Source organism: Mobula birostris, chromosome 12 (assembly GCF_030028105.1).
Source record: "Mobula birostris isolate sMobBir1 chromosome 12, sMobBir1.hap1, whole genome shotgun sequence".
Lineage (NCBI taxonomy): Eukaryota > Metazoa > Chordata > Chondrichthyes > Myliobatiformes > Myliobatidae > Mobula > Mobula birostris.
Genome location: NC_092381.1, coordinates 80,352,462 through 80,379,381, shown reverse-complemented (window position 1 = coordinate 80,379,381; position 26,920 = coordinate 80,352,462).

The window sequence follows — 26,920 nt, the reverse complement described above, 5'->3', positions numbered from 1 at the left end:
GCAAAGAAATTTTTTTAGTCAGAGGGTGGTGAATCTATGGAATTTGTTGCCACGGGTAGCAGCGGAGGCCAAGTCATTGAGTGTATTTAAGGCAAAGATTGATAGGTATCTGAGTAGCCAGGGCACCAAATGTTATGGTGAGAAGGCGGGGGAGTGGGACTAAATGGGAGGATGGATCAGCTCATGACAAAATGGCAGAGCAGACTCAATGGGCCGAATGGCCAACTTCTGCTCCTTTGTCTTATGGTCTAAGGCTGAAAGTCGACTGTTCTTTTCAGTTGTGCAGGTGTTACACATACCACCCACCAGTCACTAATTCAGAGGTAGGAATGAGCACCAATGAAGCTTTTATCAGATATCTCGAACCAACTCTGGGAACCTAACGCACATCTCCCATTCTCTTTAATCCAGTATTGTCTTCAAAGTAAATAAACTATAGTAGTTTCCACGAAGCAATGAGAAAAATCAAATTCAGAGAAACCATTAATAAGGCAGGAAGTTGTCAGTCAATTCTTCTAGTTAATTATAGGATCAGTGGCCTGAAGGCACCATCCTGCTGCTTCAACAGATTTTTAAAAGAAAGCATTGTTTGCAATATCAAGATGAAGAAATTCTCTGCAGATGTCTATACATTAACAACGTATAATGATTGCAACATACAGTATATGCTCTAAGGACAAAGTGTCTGGACTGAGATGACGTGAGGGCACCATAATCTGTCATCTCAACCTCAAAACCACAGAGGTGAGGAAATGCTGAGCATGCCATAGTTTGCGGCAGAAGACTACTTTTTCCACGAGGGAGGAAAGTAGTCAGCAATTGCTTTCTTAGTGAAGAAGTGACAATACTATATATAAACAAATAAAGTTAAAGTCAAAAATGTTAAAAAATGCTGGAAATACTCAACACTGTAAGGAAGCATCTGTGAAAGAGAACCATTGATAGCCTATCATAACCTTGGTTCATGTGCAATGCTATCTACTTAAAGAGTTTGTAGAAAGATCAAGAGAATAAACTACAAGATGCTCTAAAAAACATTTGAAGGCATTCTACAAATTCCCTTTCTTAGGATCCATCTACCACCTGATTTTCCCCTCTACCTGCATTTTGAAATCCCTCTTTACTATCATATCATTGCCTTTTTTACATGCCTTTTCAGCTTCCTGTGGTAATATGTAGCTCACATCTTTGTTACTGTTTGGAAGCCTGAATATAATTCACATCTGGGTCTTTTTACCCTTGCAGTTTCTTAATGCTACCCACAAGAATTCTACATCTTCCAATCCTATGTCACCTCTTTCTAAGGATTTAATTTCATTTTTTGCCAACAGAGCTGCCCCAACCCCTCTGCCAACCTGCCTCTCCATTCGATACAATGTCTATCCTTGGATGTTAAGCTCCCAACTATGATCTTCTTTCAGCTACAACTCAGAGATGCCCACAAAGTCATAACTGCCAAAATCTAACCATGCTACAAGATCATTTACTTTATTCCATATGCTGCATGCATTCAAATATAACACTTCCCATCCTGTATTCGTCACTCCTTTTTGCTCTTGCCCTCATGTTACACATCCCAATGACTGAAATTCTGCCCTATCATCTGCCTGTCCTTCCTCACGGCCTCACTGCACACTGCATCTAGTTGTATGCAAACTGCCTCATCCTCAGCCCTATCACTCTGGTTCCCACTACCTTCCAAACACTCTGTAACACCTCTAGCAAACCCACCCACAAGGATTTTGGTGACCTTTGGGTTCAAGTGAAACCCGTCCTTTCTATACAGATCTGCCTATTCCCTTTCCCACTCCTGGCAGTTACCAGCTAGCTACCTCCTTCACTTTAGGTGTGACTACCTTCCTGTAGCTCCTATTTTTTAATTCCGAAAAAGAAATCCCAATAATTCCAGTAATCTGAAACTCTGACCCCTGTACCAATTCTTCAGCCACCCATTCATCTGCCAAGTCATCTTATTCTTACCCTCACTGAAGTGAGGCACAGGCAGCAATCCAGAGATTTCTACCCTTGAGGCCTTGCTTTCCAGCTTTCTACCTAACTCCCTATATTCTCTTTTCAAAGCCTCATCCCCTTACTACGTCTGTCATTGGGACCAATATGTACCACAACTTCCGATTGTTCACCCTCCCCCTTTAGGGTGCTATGGACCTGATCCGAGACCATAAGCCATAGGAACAGAATTAGGCCATTTGGAATATTGAGTCTGTTCATGGCTGATCCATCTTTCCTCTCAAAGATTTCAAAGGTTTCAAAGGTGCATTTAATGTCAGAGAAAAATGTATACAATATATATCCTGAAATGCTTTTTCTTTGCAACCAAAAATGAAAACAGAGGAGTGCCCCAAAGAATGAATGACAGTTAAATGTTTGAACCCCAAATCCCCCCTCAGCTCCCCCCTCCCACGTGTAAGCAGCAGTAAAGCAACAATCCCCCCTCCCCTACCAACAAAAAAATCAGCACAACCCACCGAGCACTCAAGCGTGCAGCAAAGCATTAATAAAAACACAGATTTGCAGTACCCAAAGGTTACTCAATCACCCGGTATTCAACATACCACAGGCTCTCTCTCTCCCTAATAAGGGAAAAAGGGGTGTCCCCGTTTCGCAGCAAGAGGGGAGACACAACAAACAACTCGCTGACTTACTATGTTAAAAGTCCATTGCGATGCTTTTTTCGAGCTCTGTGCCCAAAGAACTTGGGCCTCTGGGCACACAGCCAGCAGCCAGCTTGCTAATTTTGATCTTCCATCTCCCACGACACACCATTTCCTGCAGATGCATCGACCACGGGTCTGCCTGCCTCTAGAGCCATGAAATCCCAGAACTCTGAGGGCAAGCTAGTCTTCTAAGCCGCGTCCTTGGTATAACAAAGAACGGCCAGCCGTGAAACCCTGAGAGCAGGTCCCATTCCCGCAAAGAACTGAAGTCAGCGTGTAACTCCAGGTCAGGGTCTTCAAAAGAACCCTGAAAGGGAAAAATGGAGATATTAAAGATAAAAATAGAGCTGTTTCCAAAGATGCAAGCAAAGGAGTCGCCATTGTCTCCTTAGCTCTCAGTCCCAATCTCCTGCTTTCTCCCTGTATTCCTTCATTCCCTGACCAATCCAGAATCTATCAACCTCTACCTTGAATATATGTAAAGACTTGGTCACCACAGCCACTTGAGGCAATGAATTCCACAGATTCATCACTCTCTGGCTAAAGAAATTCCTCCTCATCTCCTTTCTAAAAGGGCACTCCTCTGTTCTGAGACTGTGTCCTCTGGTCATAGCCTCTCCTACCATAGCAAAGATCCTCTCCACATCCACTCTATCAGGGCCTTTCACTACTCGATAGGTTTCAATGAGGTCACCCCTCATTCTTCTGAATTCCAGTGAATACAGGACCAGAGCCATCAAACACTCTTCACATGACAAGATGTTCAATCCTGGAATAATTTTCGTGAATCTCCTTTGAACCCTCTCCAATGTCAGCACATCCTTTCTACCATAAAGGGTCACAAACTGCTCTCAATACTATGTGAGGCTTCACCAGTGCTTTATAAAGCCTCAACATTGCAACATCGTTTTTATATTCCAGTCCTCTTGAAATGAATGCTTTCCTCACCCTAGACTCAACCTGTAAATTAACCTTTAGGGAATCCTACACAAGGAATCCCAAGTCCCTTTGTGCCCCAAATTTCTGAATTTTCTCTCCACTTAGATAATAGTCTTGCCTTTTGTTTCTTCTACATAAGTGCATGACCATACATTTCCTGACACTGCATTTCATCTGCCACTTCTTGGCCCATTCTCCTAATCTGTTTAAGTATTTCTATAGCCTCGCTACTTCTTCAAAACTACCTGCCCCTCCACTTATCTTCATATTGTCCGCAAACTTTGCAACAAAGCGTTCAATTTCATCATCCATGTCATTGATACATACTGTGAAAAGAAGTGGTCTCAGCAGAGACCCCTGTGGAACACCACTGATAACTGGCAGCCAACCAGAAAAGGCTCCTTTTATTCCCATTCTTTGTCTCCTGCCAATCAGCCACTGCTTTATCAATAGGCTCTCAACTTGTTAAGTAGCCTTGTGTGTGACACCTTGCCAAAGGCCTTCTGAAAATCCAAGTACACAATATCATGCAGTTCTCTTTTGTCCATCCTGCTTGTTATTTCTTCAAAGAATTCCAATAGGTTTGTCAGGCAAGATTTTTCTCTTGAGGAAACTATGCTGACTACAGCCTATTTCATCATGTGCCTTAAAGTACCCTGAGACCTCATCTTTAATAATAGAATCCAAGGTCTTCCCAAACACTGAAGTCAGACTAATTGGCCTACAGTTTCCTTTCTTCTGCCTCTCTCCCTTCTTGATGAGTGGAGTGACATTTGCAATTTTCCAGTCTTCCTGAACCATTCCAGAATCTAGTGAGCTTAAAAGATCAATACTAATGCCTCCACAATCTCTTCAGCCACCTCTTTCAGAACCCTGGGTTGTATACCATCTGGACTCGGTGACTTACCTTCCTTCAGACCTTTCAGTTTCCTAAGAACCTACTCCCTATTAATAGCAGCTTCACACCCTTATGACACCTGACACTCTGGAACTTCCACCATACTGCTAGTATCTTCCACAATGAAGATGGATGCAAAACACGTATTTAGTTTGTCTCCCATTACTTCTTCTCCAGCATCATTTTCCAGCAGTCTGATTTCCCCTCTCACCTCTCTTTTACACTTTATGTAGCTAAAGACACTTTCAGTATCCTCTTTAATATTATTGGCTACCTCACGAGGGGTGATTGATAAGTTCGTGGCCTTAGTTAGAATGAGATGAGTTGTGCAGCTCTCGTTACATGCACACGCAGTTTACCTCTTTGAGTGAAAATTCAGGAAGTTTGAAGTTAATAACTCATCTCCTTCTACTTTAGGCCATGAACTTACCAATCATCCCTGCCGTGGACCACTTTCTGGAGGTCCAAGACGCCGACTTCTACAAAGAAGGGATCCGTATGCTCCAGGACCACTGGACTAAGTGTGTAAATGTAGGAAAAATAAATGCGCTAGGTTTTCTAAAATTGACACCTTCTACCTTAGGCCACAAACTTATCAATCACCCCTCGTACTTTTGTATTCCATCTTTTCCTTAATGATTTTTTAGTTGCCTTCTGTTGGTTTTTGAAAGCTACCCAATCTTCTAACTTCCCACTAATTTCTGCTCTATTATATGCCCTCTCTTTGGCTTTTATGTTGGCTTTGGCTTCTCGTTAGCCATGGTTGTGTCATCTTGTCTTTGGAATATTTCTTCCTGTTTGGGATGTGTATATCCTGTTCCTTCTGAATTGCTTCCAGACACATCCTGACCCTGGCACCTGGGAGGCAACATAACATCTGAGGGTCTCTTCCGCATCCACAGAATCGGCTTTCTGCCTCTCTAGTATGGAATCACCCATCACTACTGCACTCCTCTTCTCCCCACTTCCCCGCTGAGCCACAGTGCCAAACGCAGTGCCAGGGAGCCACTTGCTGAGGCTTCGCCCTGTTATTTCTCCCCACCTTCCAACAGTATCAAAAGCAGTATACTTATTATTGAGGGGAATGGCCACAGGGTTAGTCTACACTGGCTGCTTATTCCCTTTCCCTCTCCTGACAGTCACTCAATTACCTGCTTCCTGCAATGTAGGGGTAACTACCTCCCTGTAGCTTCTATCTATCACCTCCTCATTTTGTTCATGAGCTGAATGTCCATCGAGCTGCCACTCCAGTTCCTTAACACAGTCTCTGTGGAGGTGCAGCTTGATGCACTTTGTACAGAAGTAGTTACCAGGGAGACTGGAGCTCTCCCAAAGTTCCCACATCTCACACAAAGAACATGCCACTAACTCTAAATCCATTCTCAATACTCTAGCTATACACTAATACACAAAGAAGGAGAATAAAAAATCTCCTGGGAAACTTAGAGCCTCCACCTGTTCTTATCAAAGCTTGTTGAGCTAAGCCTTCTACTCTAACCCTGGCCCACTCACCCCAATGGCTGCTCTGCATATACCTTGTTCCTTTTTGTAACACTCAGGGCTAACGGCTCGTGGTTGTCTAGGGGAAACCCCGTCCGCCCACCAAACCGTGTCTCATGTTTGCGTAGTTGCCATGTAATGCACCCTGGTACAAACTCACACATCAAATATCAGACAGCACACAATGTACGATTTACAAATTACAGTTTATAAATCTTGCTGGAACTATGTAATTAATAGACATAAAATATAAAAGGAAGTAAAACGCGCCAAACTTATCAGAGTTCAACCACTTCATGCATAACTGTTGGAGCTCAATTAACGGGGTCTTCTTTCCACCATCCGATCGGCTCCGACCTCCTCGACCCGCCGCCTGGGACCAACCATGGTGGTCGACCAGAGCACATCCAACATGTCCTTCCTCTTCAGTTCTCCTCCCGAAAAAAACCCGCGCACTGACCCAGGTTCCCACACAGAATAACATAGCTTCCATTGGTTAGTTCCTCTGTTTTCTATAACTATAACCCAAACATTTCAGCTACAGAGAACCTTACCTCATAGTTAATACTACGAAGAAGCCATTTCATTATTACACTTCAGAGAAGCCATTTTATAATTAGCAGTTAACAATTAACATTACTGAGAACCCTACATTTTTATTGGCCCTCTCCAAGTTACTAATAATAGAAGCAATCTCCCGCTCTGCAGACAAGTCCCGGCAGGCCCTACTCACTTTTTTAAACTGGTATGTAAAATCCACCGAGAGCTACATGGAACTACCTCTGCAAGATCCCGCTCCGCAGACGAGACCTGAGAGGCCCACTCACTTTTTAAAACTGGCACTAAAACGCCACAAGGAATTGTCTCCAACTCTCTGAGCAATCTCCCGCTCCACAGTTGATTGGAGTACAGGGAAAAAATGTTGCTGGCAAAAATTAATGGGATTATCCAATGGCCCATTGATCTGGTGTTGATTTGATAGGCTGCATTGTCCTCCTCCTATGTCAGAAGGAAATATGATATTGTAAAAGGCTTAAATAATGAATATATTTCTCTCATTGGTTGTAGGTAGAGAGGATGTTGCTTAGGAATGTAAATGAACTGTGATATATAGTAAATTCTGAATTATGGAGTGTGATCTTTTATAATAGATTGAAAGTTTCACACTTCAATCCTTCCAAACATGTACCAGTCCAGTAGAAGTATCTATAACTCCTCCAGGGTCTTCCTCTTTCTGGCCTTGAGACCCCCATCTGCCACCCAGGAAACAGAGGTTGATGAATATGCTTAGACTGTGAACATTGCAAAAAAATATTCCTACTCAGCCTGCAGACCTTGGTAAAAAGCATTTTTCGGTACATATACACTCTACAAGGCCTTCATTGTCTCTCTCATACTTGATTATAAACTGTAAAGCCATTATTTTTAAAAGTTATTTATCCTTGGTATCTAACCAATACTTACGTCTCAGCCAAGTTATCTGACATTGGGCAGGATCAAGTTGGATCTGACCAGCTGCTTGGATTCACCATCCAGGTTGGATTTACTCCTTCTATAAAGAACAGCAACTCTCAACTCTCCCCACCAGTAAATATCCCACAAGGTGACCAGGGTCCAAGTGGCAACCAGGCTAAATATCCAGAGCACACTTACAACTTTTCTCATGCCATGGCCGCTAGGTCCATTGAACTATGTTTAAATGTCTTTGATAGTCAGAGACATTTTAAAAGCTGCTTGAATAGATTGCAATAGTTAAAAAGGGGTAATAATTTCATTTAATCAAATTTGAAAAATAAAATAAAATCATTGCTCATCTCCATTATTGTTTTCCATAGAGTTATCCAGCTTCTCCTTGTATAAAACTGAAAGAGGGGATCAGTTTATTCAGTTGCTTTGTCACAGTTCTCAATGGTCACTTCAGTATTGAAGGAGGAGGCCAAATGCATCAGTGTCTCACATTCAGCTCATAGGCAATTGGGGAAGTCTGAGACAAATTATGATCCCAACAACTGAAAGCAGTCAATCATCTCACATTTGCCCATTATTACTGCGTAACTTGGCAGCTACCTACAGCAAATTCATTTACACTTCAAGAGTGCATTTTGAGATGTCAAATGCCAGGATTTCCTGTGGATGTGAAGGTTGTTGGGGTTTGGCCTGCTAGAACAAAGACCAAGAGCAGTGTCCACTAGACAGGAAGGGGGAAAGCAAGTGTTCTAATCGGTAATCAGTCTTTTTTTTCACATATACCAAGGTACAGTGAAGAACTTTATTTGCATGCTATCCAGACAGATCATTCCAAACATAACATGCGGGAAGAGCTAAGAGACTGCAAGGGTAAAAAGACCCTGATGGGAGTTATATACTGGCCTCTGAACAGTAGCAAAGATGTGGGCTACCAATTACAATGAGAGATAGGAAATGCATGTCAAAAGGGCAATGTTGCAATAGTCTTAGGGTATTTCAATATGCAAGTAGATTGGGAAAATCAGGTCAGTGCTGGGTCTCAAGAGGGAGGATTTGCAGAATGCCTATGAGATGGCTTTTTAGAGCAGCTTGTGGTTGAGCCCAGTAGGGGCTCAGCAATTCTGAATTGGGTGTTGTGTAATGAACTGGAACTAATAAGGGAGCTTAAGGTAATGGAACATTTAGGAGTGAGTGATAATAATAGGATAGAATTCACTCTGCAATCTGAGAGGGAGAAAGCAAAGCCAGGTGAATCAGTATTACAATGGAATGAAAGGGAATTCTGGCATGGTTCCAGAGGTCTGGAAAATTACAAATGTCATTCCACTCTTCAAGAAGGGAGAGAGGCAGAGGAAAGGAAATTATAGACCAAATAGTCTTAACCTCAGTCATTGGGAAAGTGTTGCAGTTAATTGTTAAGGATGTGGCTTAGGGGTATCAGAATGCACATGATAAAATAGGCTGAAGTCAGCATGATTTCCCTACTTGCCATGCCTGATTAATCTGTCGGAATTCTTTGAAGAAATAACAAGCAGGATAGACATAGGAGAGCCGGTGGATGTTGTGTACTTGGATTTTCTGAAGGTTTTTGACAAAGTGCCACACGTGAGCCTGCTTAACAAGTTTAGAGCCCATGGTATTACAGAAAAGACACTAGCATGGATAGAGCAGTTTCTGATTGACAGGAGGCAAAGAACAGGAATAAAGGGAGCTTTTTCTGGTTGGTGCCAGTGGCTAGTGTTGGTCCACAGGGGTTTGTGTTGAGACCACTTCTTTTTGTGTTATACATCAATGATTTGGATGAATGAATTGATGGCTTTGTGGCCAAGTTTGCGGATAATATAAAAATAGATAGAGGGTCAGGTAGTGTTGACGAGGCAGAGAGGCTGCATAAGAACTTGGATACTGTAGATTAGGAGGATGGGCAAAGAAGTGGCAGATGGAATATAGTGTTGGGAAATATATGGTCATGCAATTTGGTGGAAAAAATAAAAGTGTAAACTATTTTCTAAATGGAGAGAAAGTTCTAAAATCAGAGGTGAAAAGGACTTGGGAGTTCTCATGCAGGATTCCCTAAAGGTTAATTTGCAGGTTGAGTCTGTGGTGAGGAAGGCAAATGTAAAGTTAACATTCATTTTAAGAGGTTTACAACGTCAAAACAAGGATGTAATGCTGAGGCTTTATAAGGCACTAATGAAGCCTCACTTGGACTATTGTGACCAGTTTTGGTCCGCTTATCTAAGAAATGATGCACTGACATTTGAAAGGTTTCGAAGGAGGTTCATGAAAATTATTCCTGAATTGGAGGTTTATTATATGAGGAGTGTTTGATTGCTCCAGGCCTGTCCTCACTGGAATTTAGAAGAATGAGGTGGGATCTCATTGAAACAAATTGAAAGTTCAAAGGCCCCGATAGATTGGATGTGGAGAGGATGATTCCTATTGTGGATGTCTCTAGGACCAGAGGGCTCAGCCTCAGAATGCAGGAATGTCCATTTAGAATGGAGATGAGAAGTAATTTCTTTATCCAGAGAGTGGTGAATCTGTGGAATTTGTTGCCACAGGCAGCTGAAAAGACCAAGTCATTGAGTATATTTAATGCAGACCTTAACAGATACTTGATGAGTCAGGGCATGAACAGTTACAAGGAGAAGGCAGGATAATGGGGCTGAGAAGGAGATGGATCAGCCATGATAAAATGCTGGAGCAGACTCGATGGGCCAAATGGCCTAATTCTTCTCCTATATTTCATGGTTTTATGATCTTATAAGCACATTGAGGTGGTGCAACGGAAGAAACAATAACAGAATGTGAACATGGTACTACAGTTTCAGAGAAAGTTCAGTTCACATAGACAACTTCAGTGCAATGGCCATGATGAGGTGGATTGAAAGATCAAAAGTTTATCATTCTGTTCATTCCACATTCCCAAAGCTATATGAATGCCATTGAGGCTTGTTGAACAAATAAAAAATTGGTGTGTCGCGAACATGGAAGAACACCCAAAAGTAGGAACAGGAGAAGGATACCCAACTCCTCAATACAGCTCCTCCATTTAATATGCTTTTTGCTGATCCACCCCAGGCCGAAGGTCATCCTCCGGGTTACTGCCAGGTACAGGATCCTGAACACCCAAGCTCAATGTTTTAAGAACAGCTTCTTCCCCTCCACCATCAGATTTCTGAATAATCTATGAACACATGAACACTACATTGTTATTCATTTTGCATTACTTATTTATTTTGTAACATATAGTGATTTTCATGTCTTGCACTGCTGGTGCAAAGCAGCAAATTTCATAGCACGTGGCAGTGATAATAAAAATTATTCCCATTCTGATTCCCCATGGCTCTCAATTCCCTTAACATCCAAATACTTGCTTATCTCTATTTAAAAACTTCTAATAATCAAACCTCTGCGACTCTCCAGTGGGACAATAAGGACTAGAAAGCCCGAGCAGTAACTTTAAGGTGACTATTTATAACCAAAGCATGACAAGCCTCACCCTAATGAATCAACTGATGCAAATGTCTGACCACTATTAGTTTATGAGAGCACAAAATGTCATGGGTGGAAACAAGTGATGAACTTCTTTCCTGTGTGTTGGCTGCTCATGGCTGGCCAGTGAGGATGTTCTAAGCTAGTGATGGAAAAAAAACCACTGAAAGCCAAGTGACTTTTGCAGAGGAGACACATGCTATTTAGAGCCTCCTGGGACTGAGATAACATTTTCATGCTTGGTAAAATCAACCTCATCCTGTTCCACTCAGACATTTGATGAATGAGGATCAAAAGAGGTGGCTTCCTCAGCTGAATATTTCTGTGACTTATATATTGATAAATTGACTTGATATATTGATAAAGTGAATGATAACGGTAATGCTAATCACGAAATGTATTTCCACTTTCTTTCTGGTGACAGCCTCAACTTCTCTTCTGCAACGTAGATTCAGAGTATTACAGCACAGAAGCAGGCTGTTTAATGCCAACCTTCCTATCCATCTACACTCATCCCATTTTCTCACATTAGGACTGCATCCTTCAATGCCCGGCCTATTTATTGTGACAGCCAATCTAAACACCTCGTAAATGTGATTATTGTATCTGATTCTCTCACTCTGCTGGCAGCAGTTAAGCACAGTTCCACCAACATAATTATATCATTTTGGATACTGTTGAAGGGGATGACCTATCAGGGACAAGTTGCAGTGGTTGCGTCTCTGGCACTGAGACTGGACCCTCAGCTCAGAAGGGAAGGAGGGAAAAGAGGAGAGCAGTAGTGATAGGGGATTCGATAGTTAAGGGGACAAATAAGAGGTTCTGTGGAAGAGATCGAGAATCCCGGATGGTCTGTTGCCTCCCTGGTGCCAAGGTCTGCGATATCTCCGATCGAGTTCTCAGTATTCTCAAGAGGGAGGGTGAGCAGCCGGATGTCGTGGTCCATGTAGGGACCAATGACGTGGGTAGGAAGAGTGAGGAGGTCCTGAAAAGTGAGTTTAGGGAGTTAGGCGCCAAGTTAAAGGACAGGACCTCCAGGATAGCAATCTCAGGTTTGCTACCAGTACCACATGAAGGCGGGTTCAGAAATAGTAAGATAGTGCAGATCAACACGTGGCTGAAGACATGGTGCAGGAGGGAGGGCTTCAGATTTATAGATAATTGGGCAGTTTTCCAGGGAAGGTGGGACCTGTTCCAGAGGAATGGTTTACATCTGAACTGCAGGGGGACAAACATCCTTGCAGGTAGGTTTGCTAGAGAGGCTCCGGTGGATTTAAACTAGATACAAGGGGGGAGGGGAACCAGAGTGTAGAAACAGATGTAGAGGAGAAGATAGAAAAAGAAGATAGTAAAGTTGTTTGCACCATTAGTGATAAACAGAGAGTAAGAGGTAGAAAATTTATTAAATGCATTTATTTTAATGCTAAGAGCATTGTAAGAAAGGTGGATGAGCTCAGAGCATGGTCTAACACCTGGAAGTATGATGTTGTAGCTATTAGTCAAACATGGTTGCAGGAGGGGTGTGATTGGCAACTAAATATTCCTGGATTTTGTTGCTTCAGGTGTGATAGAATCGGAGGGACAAGAGGGGGAAGTGTTGCCAGGGAAAATATTACAGCGGTGCTCTGGCAGGATAGATTAGAGGGCTCGTCTAGGGAGACTATTTGGGTGGAATTGCGGAATGGGAAAGGTGTAGTAACACTTATAGGGGTGTAGTATAGACCACCTAATGGGGAACAAGAATTGGAGGAGCAAATTTGTAAGGACATAGCAGATACTTGTAGTAAGCACAAGGTTGTGATTGTGGGAGATTTTAATTTTCCACACATAGACTGGGAAGCCCATACCGTAAAAGGGCTGAATGGTTTGGAGTTTGCAAAATGTGTGCAGGATAGTTATTGGCAGAAATACATAGAGGTACCAACTAGAGAAGGGGCAGTGTTGGATCTTCTGTTAGGGAATGAGATAGGTCAGGTGACGGAGGTTTGTGTTGGGGAGCACTTCAGGTCCAGTGATCACAATGCCATTAGTTTCAATGTAATTATGGAGAAAGATAGGTCTGGACCCAGGGTTGAGATTTTTGATTGGAGAAAGGCTAAGTTTAAGGAGATGCAAAAGGATTTAGAAGGAGTGGATTGGGACAATTTGTTTTATGGGAAGGATGTAATAGAGAATTGGAGGTCATTTAAAGGTGAAATTTTGAGGGTACAGAATCTTTATGTTCCTGTTAGGTTGAAAGGAAAGGTTAAGAGTTTCAGAGAGCCATGGTTTTCAAGGGATATTGGAAACTTAGTTCAGAAAAAAAGAGATACCTACAATAAATATAGGTAGCATGGAGTAAATGAGGTGCTTGAGGAATATAAAGAATGTAAAAAGAATCTCAAGAAAGAAATTAGAAAAGCTAAAAGAAGATACGAGGTTGCATTGGCAAGTAAGGTGAAAATAAATCCAAAGGGTTTCTACAGTTATATTAATAGCAAAAGGATAGTGAGGGATAAAACTGATCCCTTAGAGAATCAGAGTGGACAGCTATGTGTGGAGTCAAAAGAGATGGGGAAGATTTTGAACAATTTCTTTTCTTCGGTATTCACTAAGGAGAAGGATATTGAATTGTGTAAGGTAAGGGAAACAGGTAGGGAAGTTATGTAAATTATGATGACTAAAGAAGAGACAGAAATATTTCAAATGTCATTAGAAATGGGGATGGTACCGGAAGATTGGCGTATTGCTCATGTTGTTCCATTGTTTAAAAAGGGTTCTAAGAGTAAACCTAGCAATTATCGGCCTGTAAGTTTGACGTCAGTGGTGGGTAAATTAATGGAATGTATTCTTAGAGATGGTATATATAATTATCTGGATAGACAGGGTCTGATTAGGAACAGTCAATATGGATTTGTGTGTGGAAGGTCATGTTTGACAAATCTTATTGAATTTTTTGAAGAGGTTACTAAGAAAGTTGACGAGGGTAAAGCGGTGGATGTTGTCTATATGGACTTCAGTAAGGCCTTTGACAAGGTTCCATACTGAAGGTTAGTTAGGAAGGTTCAATCATTAGGTATTAATATTGAAGTCATAAAATGGTTTCAACAGTGCCTGGATGGGAGACACCAGAGAGCAGTGGTGGATAACTGTTTGTCAGGTTGGAGGCCGGTAACTAGTGGTGTGCCTCAGGGATCTGTACTGGGTCCAATGTTATCTGTCATATACATTAATGATCTGGATGATGGGGTGGTAAATTGGATGAGTAAGTATGCAGATGACACCAAGGTAAGTGGAGTTGTGGATAATGAAGTACTTTATACTTTATTGTTGCCAAACAAGTGATACCAGAACATACAATCATCACAGTGATATTTGACTCTGTGCTTCCCACTCCCTAGATTACAAGTAGGTTTTCAAAGCTTGCAGAGAGATTTAGGCCAGTTAAAAGAGTGGGCTGAAAGATGGCAGATGGAGTTTAATGCTGATAAGTGTGAGGTGCTACATTTTGGTAGGACTAAACAAAATAGGACATACATGGTAAATGGTAAGGCATTGAAGAATGCAGTAGAACAGAGTGATCTAGGAATAATGGTGCATAGTTACCTGAAGGTGGAATCTCATGTGGACAGGGTGGTGAAGAAAGCTTTTGGTATGCTGGCCTTTATAAATCAGAGCATTGGGTATAGGAGTTGGGATGTAATGTTAAAATTGTACAAGGCATTGGTAAGGTCAAATTTGGAGTATTGTGTACAGTTCTGGTCACCGAATAATAGGAAAGATGTCAATAAATTTGAGAGAGTACAGAGGAGATTTACTAAAATGTTGCCTGGGTTTCATCTCCTAAGTTACAGAGAAAGGTTGAACAAGTTAGGTCTTTATTCTTTGGAGTGTAAAAGGTTGAGGGGGTCTTGACAGAGGTATTTAAAATTATGAGGGGGATAGATAGAGTTGATGTGGATAGGTTTTCTCCCTTGAGAGTAGGGGAGATTCAAACAAGAAGACATGAGTTGTGAGTTTGCGGGCAAAAGTTTAGGGGTAACACGAGGGGGAGCTTCTTTACGCAGAGAGTGGTAGCTGTGTGGAACCAGCTTCCAGCAGAAGTGGTAGAGGCAGGTTCGATATTGTCATTTAAAGTAAAATTGGATAGCTATATGGACAGGAAAGGAATGGAGGGTTATGGGCTGAGTGCAGGTCAGTGGGACTAGGAGAGAGTAAGCGTTCAGCACGGACTAGAAGGGTTGAGATGTTTCCGTGTTGTAATTGCTATATGGTTATATGGATATGAGACTTAACTAATCAGATAGCTATGTTCTTCCTGGCCAGCTGATTCATTATACCTAGAGTCAGAATCAGGTTAATTATCATCGGCATGTGCTGTGAAATTTGTTGACTTAGCAGCAACAGTTCAATGAAATACATGATAATATAGCGAAGAAATAAATAGAGTAAGCATATATACATATATATGTATATGTCTATTGAATAGATTTAAAATACTGCAAAAATCAGAAATAATATATATTTTTTTAAAGTGAGGTAGCATCCATGGGTTCAATGTCCAGTTGGGAATTGTATGGCAGGGGGGAAGAAGCTGTTTCTGAATCACTGAGTGTGTGCCTTCAGGATCCTGTACCTCCTCCTGATGGTAGTAATGAGAAGAGGCCATGTCCTGGGTGATGGGGGGGTCCTTAATAATGGACGTCACCTTTCAGAGGCACCGCTCCTTGAAGATGTCTTGGATACTACGGAAGCTAGTACCCAAGATGAAGCTGACTAATTTTATGACTTTCTGTTGCTCCTTTTGTTCCTGTGCAGTAGCCGCACCCCTCCACCCCCGCTACCAGACAATGATGCAGTCTATCAGCATGCTCTCCATGGTACATCTACAGAAGTTTTCAAGTGTTTGACTTGACAAACCAAATCTTTTGAAACTCTTAATAAAATATAGCTGCTGTCTTGCCTTCTTTATAGCTGCATTGATATATTGGGACCAGGTTAGATCCTCAGAAATCTTGACATCCAGGTACTTGACACTGCTCACTCTCTCCACTTCTGATCCCTCTATGAGGATCGGTTTGTGTTCCCTCATCTTACCCTTCCTGAAGTCCACAATCAGCTCTTTAGCCTTACAGATGTTGACCTATCGCCCCATATCTAAACAAAAATGGTTTGAGACATTGTCAGTTCAATGTATTGCCAAAGCTCAGTTCCCCAGTAAGCAATATATTTACCACAGAGTGACTGGGGAGAGCAATATTTGAGAAAGTTTTAGTACTTATCAACTTGATACAAAGTCATTGAGGCCTATCGAACATTTAGTGTGGGTAAAAATGGTTTTCTCCAGAAAACGCGCAGTGGGACTTATCCAATCAAACAGCACCATTGATTGTGCTGCCTGCTCCTTGAATGCATTGCTGTCCAAGGTCAATGTTAACCCTTTGCACAGACCGGCAGGTGTCTCAACAACTGAATGCTGCATGCTGCTGAAGGCCTAAGAGGAAAGTGGTTTGAGGAAAGTAAGAACTTGTAGGAGTTTTGAGAAAGTGAATTGCAAGGCTTCCCAACCTGGGCTCCACAGACCACTCCATTAACGGTAGGGGTCAATGGCATAAAAAAGGTTGGGAACTCCTGATCTAGAGTGAGAGGGAAGCCGGAGACTCAGAGAAAGTGGGAACCTGATGGCATAGTGTAAACAATCACAGGCTTATATTAGCATAGTGTTGCACAGTTGTTCAGCAGGCAGAGCTGCTGCTACACAGATCCAGTCATCCAGCTTCAATCCTCACCTCTTGCATTGTCTCTCCTTATGACTGTAAGTGTTTTCTAAAAATGATCCAGTTTCCTCCCACAATCACAAACTTAATTGGCTACTATGGATGAACATCTCATAAGCTTGTAACAAGAGAACCAGCGAGAGAAGAAGAAGTGACAAAGGAAATGGGACAGTTTTCAGAGCAAATACAGACTCAATAGACTGAATGACCTCCTTGTATCTCTGAGGAAGCCCTCCGCTGGTTGGGGTCGACCATGGATTCTGTGTCCTAGCTGTCATACGCAAGCCAGGGCAGTATGATATGGAGCTCAATCTGTTGCCCATGCTGCTCCATGCAGCTGGTGGATCAAAAGGAACGGCAGAGATCGACACAGTTTTGCACCTTTGGCATCGCATGAGTTTCCAGCCAAGGTTGAACTCAATGTACGACTGCCTTAAGGGCTCCAGCTCTGGATTTTTCCTTGGGCTTTAGTCCCGAGGTCTTCCCCATGAGTAGGAATAGGCGCAAGGTGGCAGAAGATTGAGAATCAGAGTTTTCTTTCTCCTAGGTGAGCTGCCACCCATGGCTGACGAGCCCATCTAACTGAAAGAGTATGGACTATGCCATAAGGAAATACAAAAGGCGCAATATGAGCATCCAAGTCATGGATGAGGATATACCAACTTCAGTAAATAATATGACAAGCAAGCTTGGTAAACAGATGAAGGAAATAAAATTGTCTGGGATCTATTCACCATTTGGCTGGAATCATATCTAGTGCAAAGGAAAGTAATTGTGGTTGCTAGGGAGAAATTACATCAGCACCAGGGGGTCTTCAGTGTCCTCAGTACTCCTAAGCTGCTGAGTCAGTACCACTCCCTCCTTGGATTTGCACAAGCACCAGTTTTCCCTGTACCTGCTGGACTGTTGACTGTTGGGAACTTTGGCACAAATGCTTTGTAAGTTTGCACGGATGGTTCTTGACCCATTGAGTTCTTCCAGCATTCTGCTCGTGTTCTGCACATGTTTATGTTCCGATTTCACTTTAAAAAATAATAGAGCCATTTCAACAATTTATATAGATTTAGATTATGAGAACACTCAGTCCTCTTTTATTGTCATTTAGAAATACATACATGCATTAAGAAATGATACAATGTTCCTCCAGAGTGATATCACAGAAAACAGGACAAACCAAAGACTAACACTGACAAAACCACATAATTATAACATATAGTTACAGTAGTGCAAAGCAATATCATAATTTGATAAAGAACAGACCATGGGCACAGTAAAAAAAAAGTCTCAAGTCACGATCGACTCCCAAGTCCCCAATAGCAGGCGGCAAAAGGGAGAAACTCCCTGCCATAAACCTCCAAGGTACCGACAACTGCCGACGCATTGGAAGCAACCGACACTGAGTCCGTCCATCCGAAAACTTCGAGCCTCCAACCAGCCCCTCCGATACAGCCTCCCGAGTGCCATCCTCTTCTGGGTGCCTTCGACCTATCCCCAGCCGCTGAAACAAGCAAAGCTGAGGATTCAGGGCCTTCTGCTCCGGATATTCCGGTTACCACACAGTAGCAGCGGCAGCGAAGCGGGTATTTCAGAAGTTTCTCCAGATGTTCCTCCGTACTCTCACGTCTGTCTCTATGAAATCAGAACTGTGCACGGTACCCTACTTGACAGATTACAGATCTCATTCACCGGAGAGGCCGCGTGCGCTGTGTCGTGCCGCCATCTTCTCCTCCTCCTATACATGAACTACTATTATAAACTCACTACTTACATAAACAGGTATGAAAATAAATTTAACCTATCAGAAATTTACTCATTATTTATCATTTATCATTATCAAATTTACTCATTATCACATCAAAAACATTCTTCACTATACTTGAAATCAATATTTCTAAACTGTCTAATTCAAGCACAAACAATTTCCATAAATCACAGAAGATGTATGAAAAGAAAATTTCAAGGCTCATCTGTAAGTTTTTAATCATCTCATCTATTATAGCAAATATTTATGTTTTTTTTACTTCCACCTTTGAATCCTAACTCTAGTTCACTGAAGTACCCAGTATGCCTGCTGAAGAAACGGCTCTCAGAGCCTACAACAAGCTAAATTCAATGCATGATTCATGCCCTGTTCAGTTTCAAAGGGAGGTGGTGGAACTTTGAGGAATTCAAATGCGAAAATAATATTCTTTCTTTTGAATTATTCATGGTTCATGCTTTTTTAAAGGTTCTAAAGGTCTTTTAAGTTGTTTTGGATGATTTAAAAATGATTTTTAGATTATTTTATATTCTTAAGTGGCACCGCATCTGGAGACTTTCAGAAATATGTAAAATCTCTTAAGTCTTGACAGCTGGCAAAATGGGAAGCAGGACTTTTGACAGCTAGACAATCTGCTAATTCCATATCTGTGTTCACCTGGGATTGCATTTGTTTACCATTTGGAGAATGACACGACTGGTAATTCAGATCTGCAGAAACATCCCCATCGATGGCTGAGTATAAGTGACCAAACCACTGCAGGTGCAAAATTTGTGAGAAAAATAATGCAGAAACATGTTTGTGGAAGTCAGTCTGAGTAGCTTACTAATAACTCTTAGGTTGAGGAGTTTGTTCTTAAAGGATGAATGTCAGATTGAAAATCAGAAAAGTGTGAACAGTGAATGACTGGCCAAGATCAGGCATCTCTAACTTTGGGTAAGGATAGAACATGAGCTGTTCATATTCAAGGGGTGATGCCATAAGATTGCATCAAGTCTGCAGACTGACACATTAGATTAATATCAAAATATCAAAAATCAGAGGAAGATTGCAATTATTATTGGATTATCATCAATTATCATCTTGTATTCCTGATTCCATTTTGATATTTAACACAAAGGTGTATCTGAAGTCCTGCTTTTGCTTGCTTTTTTCCATACTAGCATCCTTGTCTTTCCACACATCCAATTTGCACCAAGAAAGGGTAATTAGCTAAACATATGCCCTAATTAAATATGCCTGATTCCCTGATATTGTTCTCAATTGACTCGTTCTATGCAAGTGTCTAGTGAGGTCAACGTTACTCTTCAAATAGTTTGTAACTGCTCAATTTGGCAAAGTATTTATTTGAAAATATTTCCATGAAATCAGAAACTTTAAAGTTTATGCTAGAAGTTATGAATGTATGTGTGTATTCAATTTACTTCATTTCTGTTGTCCCGGGGCAGCAAAGGTTCTTTGAAGTGTGCAGCAATGTCACACAGTGTCTGCAATGGGACATTGAGTGGTTGGGCAAAAGCTTGGCAAATGAAGTTTAATGTGAGGAAATGTGATGTAAGGTGAATTGAAAAAGCAGATTTTGCCTAAATGAAGGAAATAAGTGAATCTCAGAGAGTTTTGGTGCTCTGGTGCATGAATCACTAAATGCTACCAGACTAGTCCAACAAGTAGTTAAGAAGGCAAATGGCATGTTGGCCTTTATTGTAAAGGGATTGGAATTTAGCAACAGGAGGTTTTGTTCTAGTTGTACTGCGTGTAGGTGAGGCCACACCTGAATTACTGCACCCAGTTTAATCTCTTTACCTCCAAAAATGAGTATAGAAGCATTAGAGGCTAACTTCTTGGACAAAAGTATTGCCCCATCAAGACAGGCTAAGCGGTTTGGGTTTGTATTCACTGGAGGTCAGGAGAATGAGAGTTGGCCTTGTTTTAACATAAACAGTAAGGTCCTAAGGGAGCTTAATAGTCTAGATATTGAAATGATTTCACTAGTCGGATAGTCACGAACAAGGGGACCAGCTGGTTACAAAATAAGGGGCTTGTAATTTAAACTGATATGTGTGGTAATTCATCTCACAGAGAGTGTTGTGAGTCTCTAGAATTCTCTACCCAAAGCTGGTGGAGTTCATATTATTAAATTTATTTAAGGAGAGATAGATAAATATTTGTAAGACTGAGGAATTAATGGCTATGAGGAACTGGTGCAGGAATTGAGGGCATCATAGATCAGCCATGTTGAATGTAAGGGCAGGCTTGAGACATAGAATTCTACAGCACAGAAGGAGGCCTTCAGCCCAACTGCTCCATGCCGATCAAGGTTCCCATCTAAGCTGGCCCTATCTGCCTGTGTTCGGTTTATACCTCTTTAAACTTTTCCTATGGATTTTTCTATCCAAGTACTCTTTAAATGTTGTTTATGTATCTGCTGCAACCACTTCCTCTGGCAGCTCATTCCATATACTGACCACCTTGCTATGGCGCCAGCGTACAATGCTGGCCTCGGTCGACATCTTCCAGATAGCAAATATAGACAGCTCTGAGAATGTTCCGGGAAGTGAGCGCGTACTTGGATGGCCTCAATGCAAAGAGATGTCGAGTCGGAGTGCGAGCCGAAGTTTGATTCCATTTCGTTTTTTTAAAATATCCAGTAATCACCAATTAAAGTGTCGAGGAAGGCTGAGGCATCGAGGTGAATGCAGAAGGTGAGTGAGAGTTTCAGCGCAGACTGAATTCCTTTTGATCATTGCTGGAGAAGGAGTCTGCGAGCGGCCTATCGCTGTGTGGCTCGCTGCGGCAGGCAGGTAGGCCTCTCTGCCTTGTGTGGTGTCCCTCTCTGACGATGAATATCGGTGATATCATAGGATGGTATCGTGGTTTTGCGTTTATGGACTGTGAACTTTTACTGACTTTTATATTCTGTGTTTCATTATTCCCCATTCCTTTCCTGTTTCGTGTGTGAGGGGAGGGGTCTTGGGGGTTGATGTTCTGCTCGGTTTTTGAGTAGGGGAGGGGTCATTTTTGGGGGGTCGATGTTCCTGTTCTGTTTTGTGCGAGGGGAGGGGGTTTTGGAGGGTTGATGATTGGAATGCTGTTCCCTTTTGTACAGGGGATGGGTTTGATGTTTCTCTTGGAATGACTTTCATGTTCTTCTTTGCTACGTGGTGATCTGAAGAAATAAAAATTTCAGAGCTGTATATGGATACATGCTTTGATCATCAATGAACCCTTGAACCTTCAGGGTGAAAAAGTTACCCCACAAGTTCCTATTAAATCTCCCTCCTCTCACTTTAAATCTATGCACACTAATTCTTGATTCTCCCTCCTTGGGAAATGGACTGTACATTTACCCTATCTATGCCACTCATGATTACAGCATATACCTATCTACAAGAATATGTCCCATTTTCCTTTGCTGAAATGAAGTAAGTCCCAATCTGTTCAACATCTCTCCATAATGCAGTCTTTAAAGTCCCCATAAATCCCTGCACTCTTTCCAATTTAAGGGCATCTTTTCCACCATATTCCAAATCTGACTTTACCACCTACAACGTAACATCACAATTCTAAATATTCAGTCGCTGACTGGTGCAGGCTAGCATGCCAAAAACCTTGAGGGACTGAGTGGCCTACCTCTGTTTCTGTTTCCTTGTGGTCTTGCATTCATTTTAGTATTTCTGCAGATTTGATTCATGAATCTCATCTTTTCTGCACTTTAATGAGATTTGCACTAGGTGGCTCCAAAGAGTTGCATTTATAATATTTAAAACGTGTGGCATTTGGATGACCTCTTCTGTAAAGAGAAACTCCATACAAGAGTCCAGCTCTCATTGAAATTGGATATTGACTTGCTGACCAACAGAACACAAATCAGTAAGGATAGCTAGGAAGCAGTGGGTGGTGGGTGCAAGATGTCTCTTGGAATGGAGAGTGGTTGGCCACAGGGTTCAGTTTCGGGACCTTTGCTATTCATTATTTATACAAATGATTCAGATGTGATTGCATCAGTCTCAGTTGGTAAGTGAGCAGATGATGTGGAATTGGGAGATGTTGTTGATGGGGAAGAAAGTTAATGTAGACTACAGGGGATCTTGATCATTTAGGGAAATGGACCAAGTTGTAGCAAATAGATTTCAATGCAGATAAGCGTAAGGCGATGTATTTTGGAAAGTCAAACAAGTGTAGTGTTAATGTTATGAATTGTAGGGTGCTTAGGAAGCATAATGGGACCAGAAGTACAAATGCATAGTTCATTGAAAGCAGTATCACAGGTGGACAAGGTGCTGAGAAAGGCATTTAGCACACTGGCTTTCATCATTCACGTCAACGAGTACAGAAGCTGGGGCAACATGTTCCAGTTCTATAATTGCTGGTGAGGCTGCATTTGCTGTACTATGTACAGTTTTGATCACCTTATTATAGGAAAGACATTGTTGAGCTGGAAAGTGCCGAAAAGGTTTACAAGAATGTTACCACGCCAACCGGGCCTGAACTATATGGAGAAGTTGGCCAGGTGTGGTCTTTATTCCTTGGAACAGGGAAGACCTCACAGAATTGTTTAAAATGATGTGAGGTATGTGACTAACAGTCTTGTCGTCAGGGTAGGGGATTCCAAAACTAGGGGACATAGATATAGGGTGAGAAAGGAGAGGTTTAATAAGGACCTGAGGGGCAACCTTTCACACAGGTAGAGGAGAGTATATGGAACGAGCTTCCAGGAGTGCCTGAGTCAGATACAATAATAGCACCTGATAGGCACAGGGATAGGTACATGGAGGATGAGGGTTGACAGATACAGGAAATTGGGACTAGGTGGGTGGGCACTATGGTGGGACATGGTCCGGTTGAGCTGATGAACCAGTAGCCATGCTGTATGACTGCATGGCTCCCTGATAAGCAGTAGCACCTCCTCAATGATTATCCTGAAAAATGATACCCTACAAGGCAGAATCCTCAGACTCCTATTTTGCTCCCTATACACTTAGAGCTGGGTGACCAGATTCTGCTCTAGCACCACATGTTAATTTATAGTTGACACCACCATTGTGTGCCGTATCTTAAAATTCCCGCTGCTATCTGTAAGGGGTTTGCTTGTTCTCCCCATGACGTGTAGGTTTCCTCTGGGTGCTCTGGTTTCCTCCCATTGTCCAAGCAAATACCAGCTGATAGGTTAATTGGTCATTGTAAATTGTCCCATGACTAGGCTAGGGGTTAAATCAGGAATGCTGGAGGGCGTGGCTCTAAGAGCCAGAAGGGATTATTCCTATTTATTTAACTCAATTAATCAATCAATCAATAAACAGATATGAGTCAAAGTACAGGCAGGAGATAGACTAGTGTTATGGAGTCGTGACAAAACCTTTCCTTCAATGTCAGCAAAACAGAAGAGCTGTTTATTGACCTTAGAAAGTGTGGAAGTACAAATGCTCTTGTTCACATCAAAAGTACTGAGGTTGAGAGGGCTGAAAGGTGTGAGTTCATAGGAGTGAGAATCACCAACAACCTGTCATGGTGTAACCACATGCATGCTACCGTAACAAAGTGCACCAGAGCTTCTACTTCCTCAGGAGGCTAACGAGACTCGTTATGCCCTTTTCGTCCCTCGCCAATTTCTACTGATGCACCGCAGAATCAGAATCAGAATCAGGTTTAATATCTGCAACATATGTCGTGAAATTTTGTAACTTACTGGTGGCAGTACAATGATAAAATAGAACAAAAATAAATAAACTAGTAAATCAATTACAGTAAGTATATATATGTAGAAATAATTTTAAAAAGTGAGGTAGGTTCATGTGTTTAATGTCCATTTACGAAACAGATGGCAGAGGGAAAGAAAGCTGTTCCTAAGTCACTGAGTATGTGTCTTCAGGCTTCTGTACCTCCTTCCAGATGGTACCAATGAGAAGAGGGCATGTCCTGGGTGATAGGGATCCTTAATAATGGATGTTGCCATTCTGAGGCACAGCTCCTTGAAGATGTCTTGGATACTATGGAAACTAGTACCCAAGATGCAGCTGACTAATTTGACAATGTTCTGCTGCCTCTTTCAATCCTGTGCAGTAGCAGCCCCCACCACCCTCCCCCCATTCCAACCTGTCAGAATGCTCTTTACAGTACATCTGTAGAGGTTTTCAAGTGTCTTAGGTGACAAACCAAATCTTTTCAAACTCCTAATGAAATATAGTCACTGTCCCGCCTTCTTTATAATTGCATCAATATAGAAACATAGAAAACCTACAGCACAATACAGGCCCTTCAGCCCACAAAGCTGTGCTGAGCATGTCCTTACCTTAGAAATTACCCAGGATTACCCATAGCCCTCTATTTTTCTGAGCTCCATGTACCTGTCCAGCAGTCTCTTAAAAGACCCTATCATGTCCGCCTCCACCACCGTTGTCGACAACCCATTCCATGCACTCACTACTCTCTGCGTAAAAAAACTTACCCCTGACATTTCCTCTGTACCTACATCCAAGCACCTTAAAACTGTGCGCTCTCGTGCTAGCCATTTCAGCCCTGGGAAAAAGCCTTTGACTATCCACATGATCAATGCCTCTCATCATCTTATACACCTCTATCAGGTCACCTCTCATCCTCCATCCCTCCAAGGAAAAAAGGTTGAGTTCACTCAACCTATTCTCATAAGGCATGCTCCCCAATCCAGGCAACATCCTTGTAAATCTCCTCTGCATCCTTTCTATGGTTTCCACCTCCTTCCTATGAGGCGATATGTTAGGGCCAGGTTAGATTCTCAGAGATCTTGACACCCAGGAACTTGAAATTGATCACTCTCTCCACTTCCAATCCCTTTTTGAGGATTGGTTGGTGTTCCCTCATCCTGCCCTTCCTGAAGTCCACAATCAGCTCTTTGGTCTTACCATCCTTTCCAGATTTATCATGGCTTGGTATGGCAAATGCTCTGCCTGTCACTGCAAGAAACTGCAAAGAATTGTTGATGCAGCTCGGCATGTTACAGAAACCAGCCTCGTCTCCATGGAATCTACCGATAGTTCTCACCGCCTTGGTAAAGCAGACAACATAATTAAAAACACCACCTGCCCCAGACACTCACAATTCTCCCATTCCCTACCCCCTTTGGGCAGAAGATACAAAAGCCTGAAAGTACGTATGTACCACCAGCCCCAAGGATAGCTTCTACCCTGCTGGTATAAGACCATTGAACAGACCACTTGTATGATAACATGAACTCTTGACCTCGCAATCTACATCATCGTGGTTTTGCATCTTATTGTCCACCTGCCTTGCACTTGCTCTGTAATTGTAACACAATATTGTGCTTTCTGTCACTGCTTCTCCCTTGTACTACCTCGATGCACAGATGTGATGAAATGATCCATACGGATGGATCAGTATCTGTGATGACAAAAAGTAAATTTAATTTACTAATTTGTCCTTTCGGGGTTGGAGTCACGGATGATAAAGTGAACATTTTAATAACTGTGTGTTGATTAGGATGTGATATCACTACTTAGTGAAGTTGGGGGAGGGTAATATATTCATTAAAACAGTGACAAGGGAGGTGAGAAAGAAGGAGTTGCTTTCCCAGAAAAACAAACACAAAATGCTGGACACAGCAGCTCGAGCAGCAACTGTGGAGAGGAATAAACAGTCGATGTTTCGAGTCTATACCCTTCATTAACATTGGCAAGGAAGAGGGAATAGGTGGGGAGGGGAGGGAAAGGAGTAGAAGCTGATCAATGAAGCCAGGTGAGGGGGAAGGTAGGTGGGTGAGGTGGATGAAGTGAGAAGCTGAGAGGTGATAGGTGGAAGAGGTAAAGGGCTGAAGAAGAAATCTGATAGGAAAAGAGAATGGACATCGAGAGAACAGAAGGGTGTCCCTTTAGAACAGAGTTGTGGAATTCATTGCCATAGACGGCTGTGGAGCAGAGGTTGATTAGTAAGGGTGTCAAAAGTTATTGGGAGATGGAAGAAGAATAGGGTTAAGATAATAAATAAGCCACTATCGAATGACAGAGCACATTCGATTGGCTAAATGGCCCATCTGCTCCTATGTCCTATGGTCTTATGGAAAGGAGGAGGGGCACTGAAGGGAGGTGATAGGCAGGTGAGGAGAAGTGAAGTGATAAGAGAGTGGCCAATTACCAGAATTTAGAGAAAGTGCCATCAAGTTGGACTCTTCTCCAGAATGTTTCTCACATAGAAGAAATGCACTGGGGAAGGTTTGCATAGACACAGGAGGTAGAAAGGATGAGAAAAGATGGGGAACTTCTCTCAGTTCACTAGCCAATATTTATATTTCCACTAGTAGCATAAAAACAAGTTACACCTGAAAATTTTGTATTGAATTTTATTCCACACAAAATGCCAGAGGAACTCAGCAGGCCAGGCAGCATCTAGGAAAAGAATACAGTCAACATTTCGGACCAAAACCCTTCAGCAGAGCTTG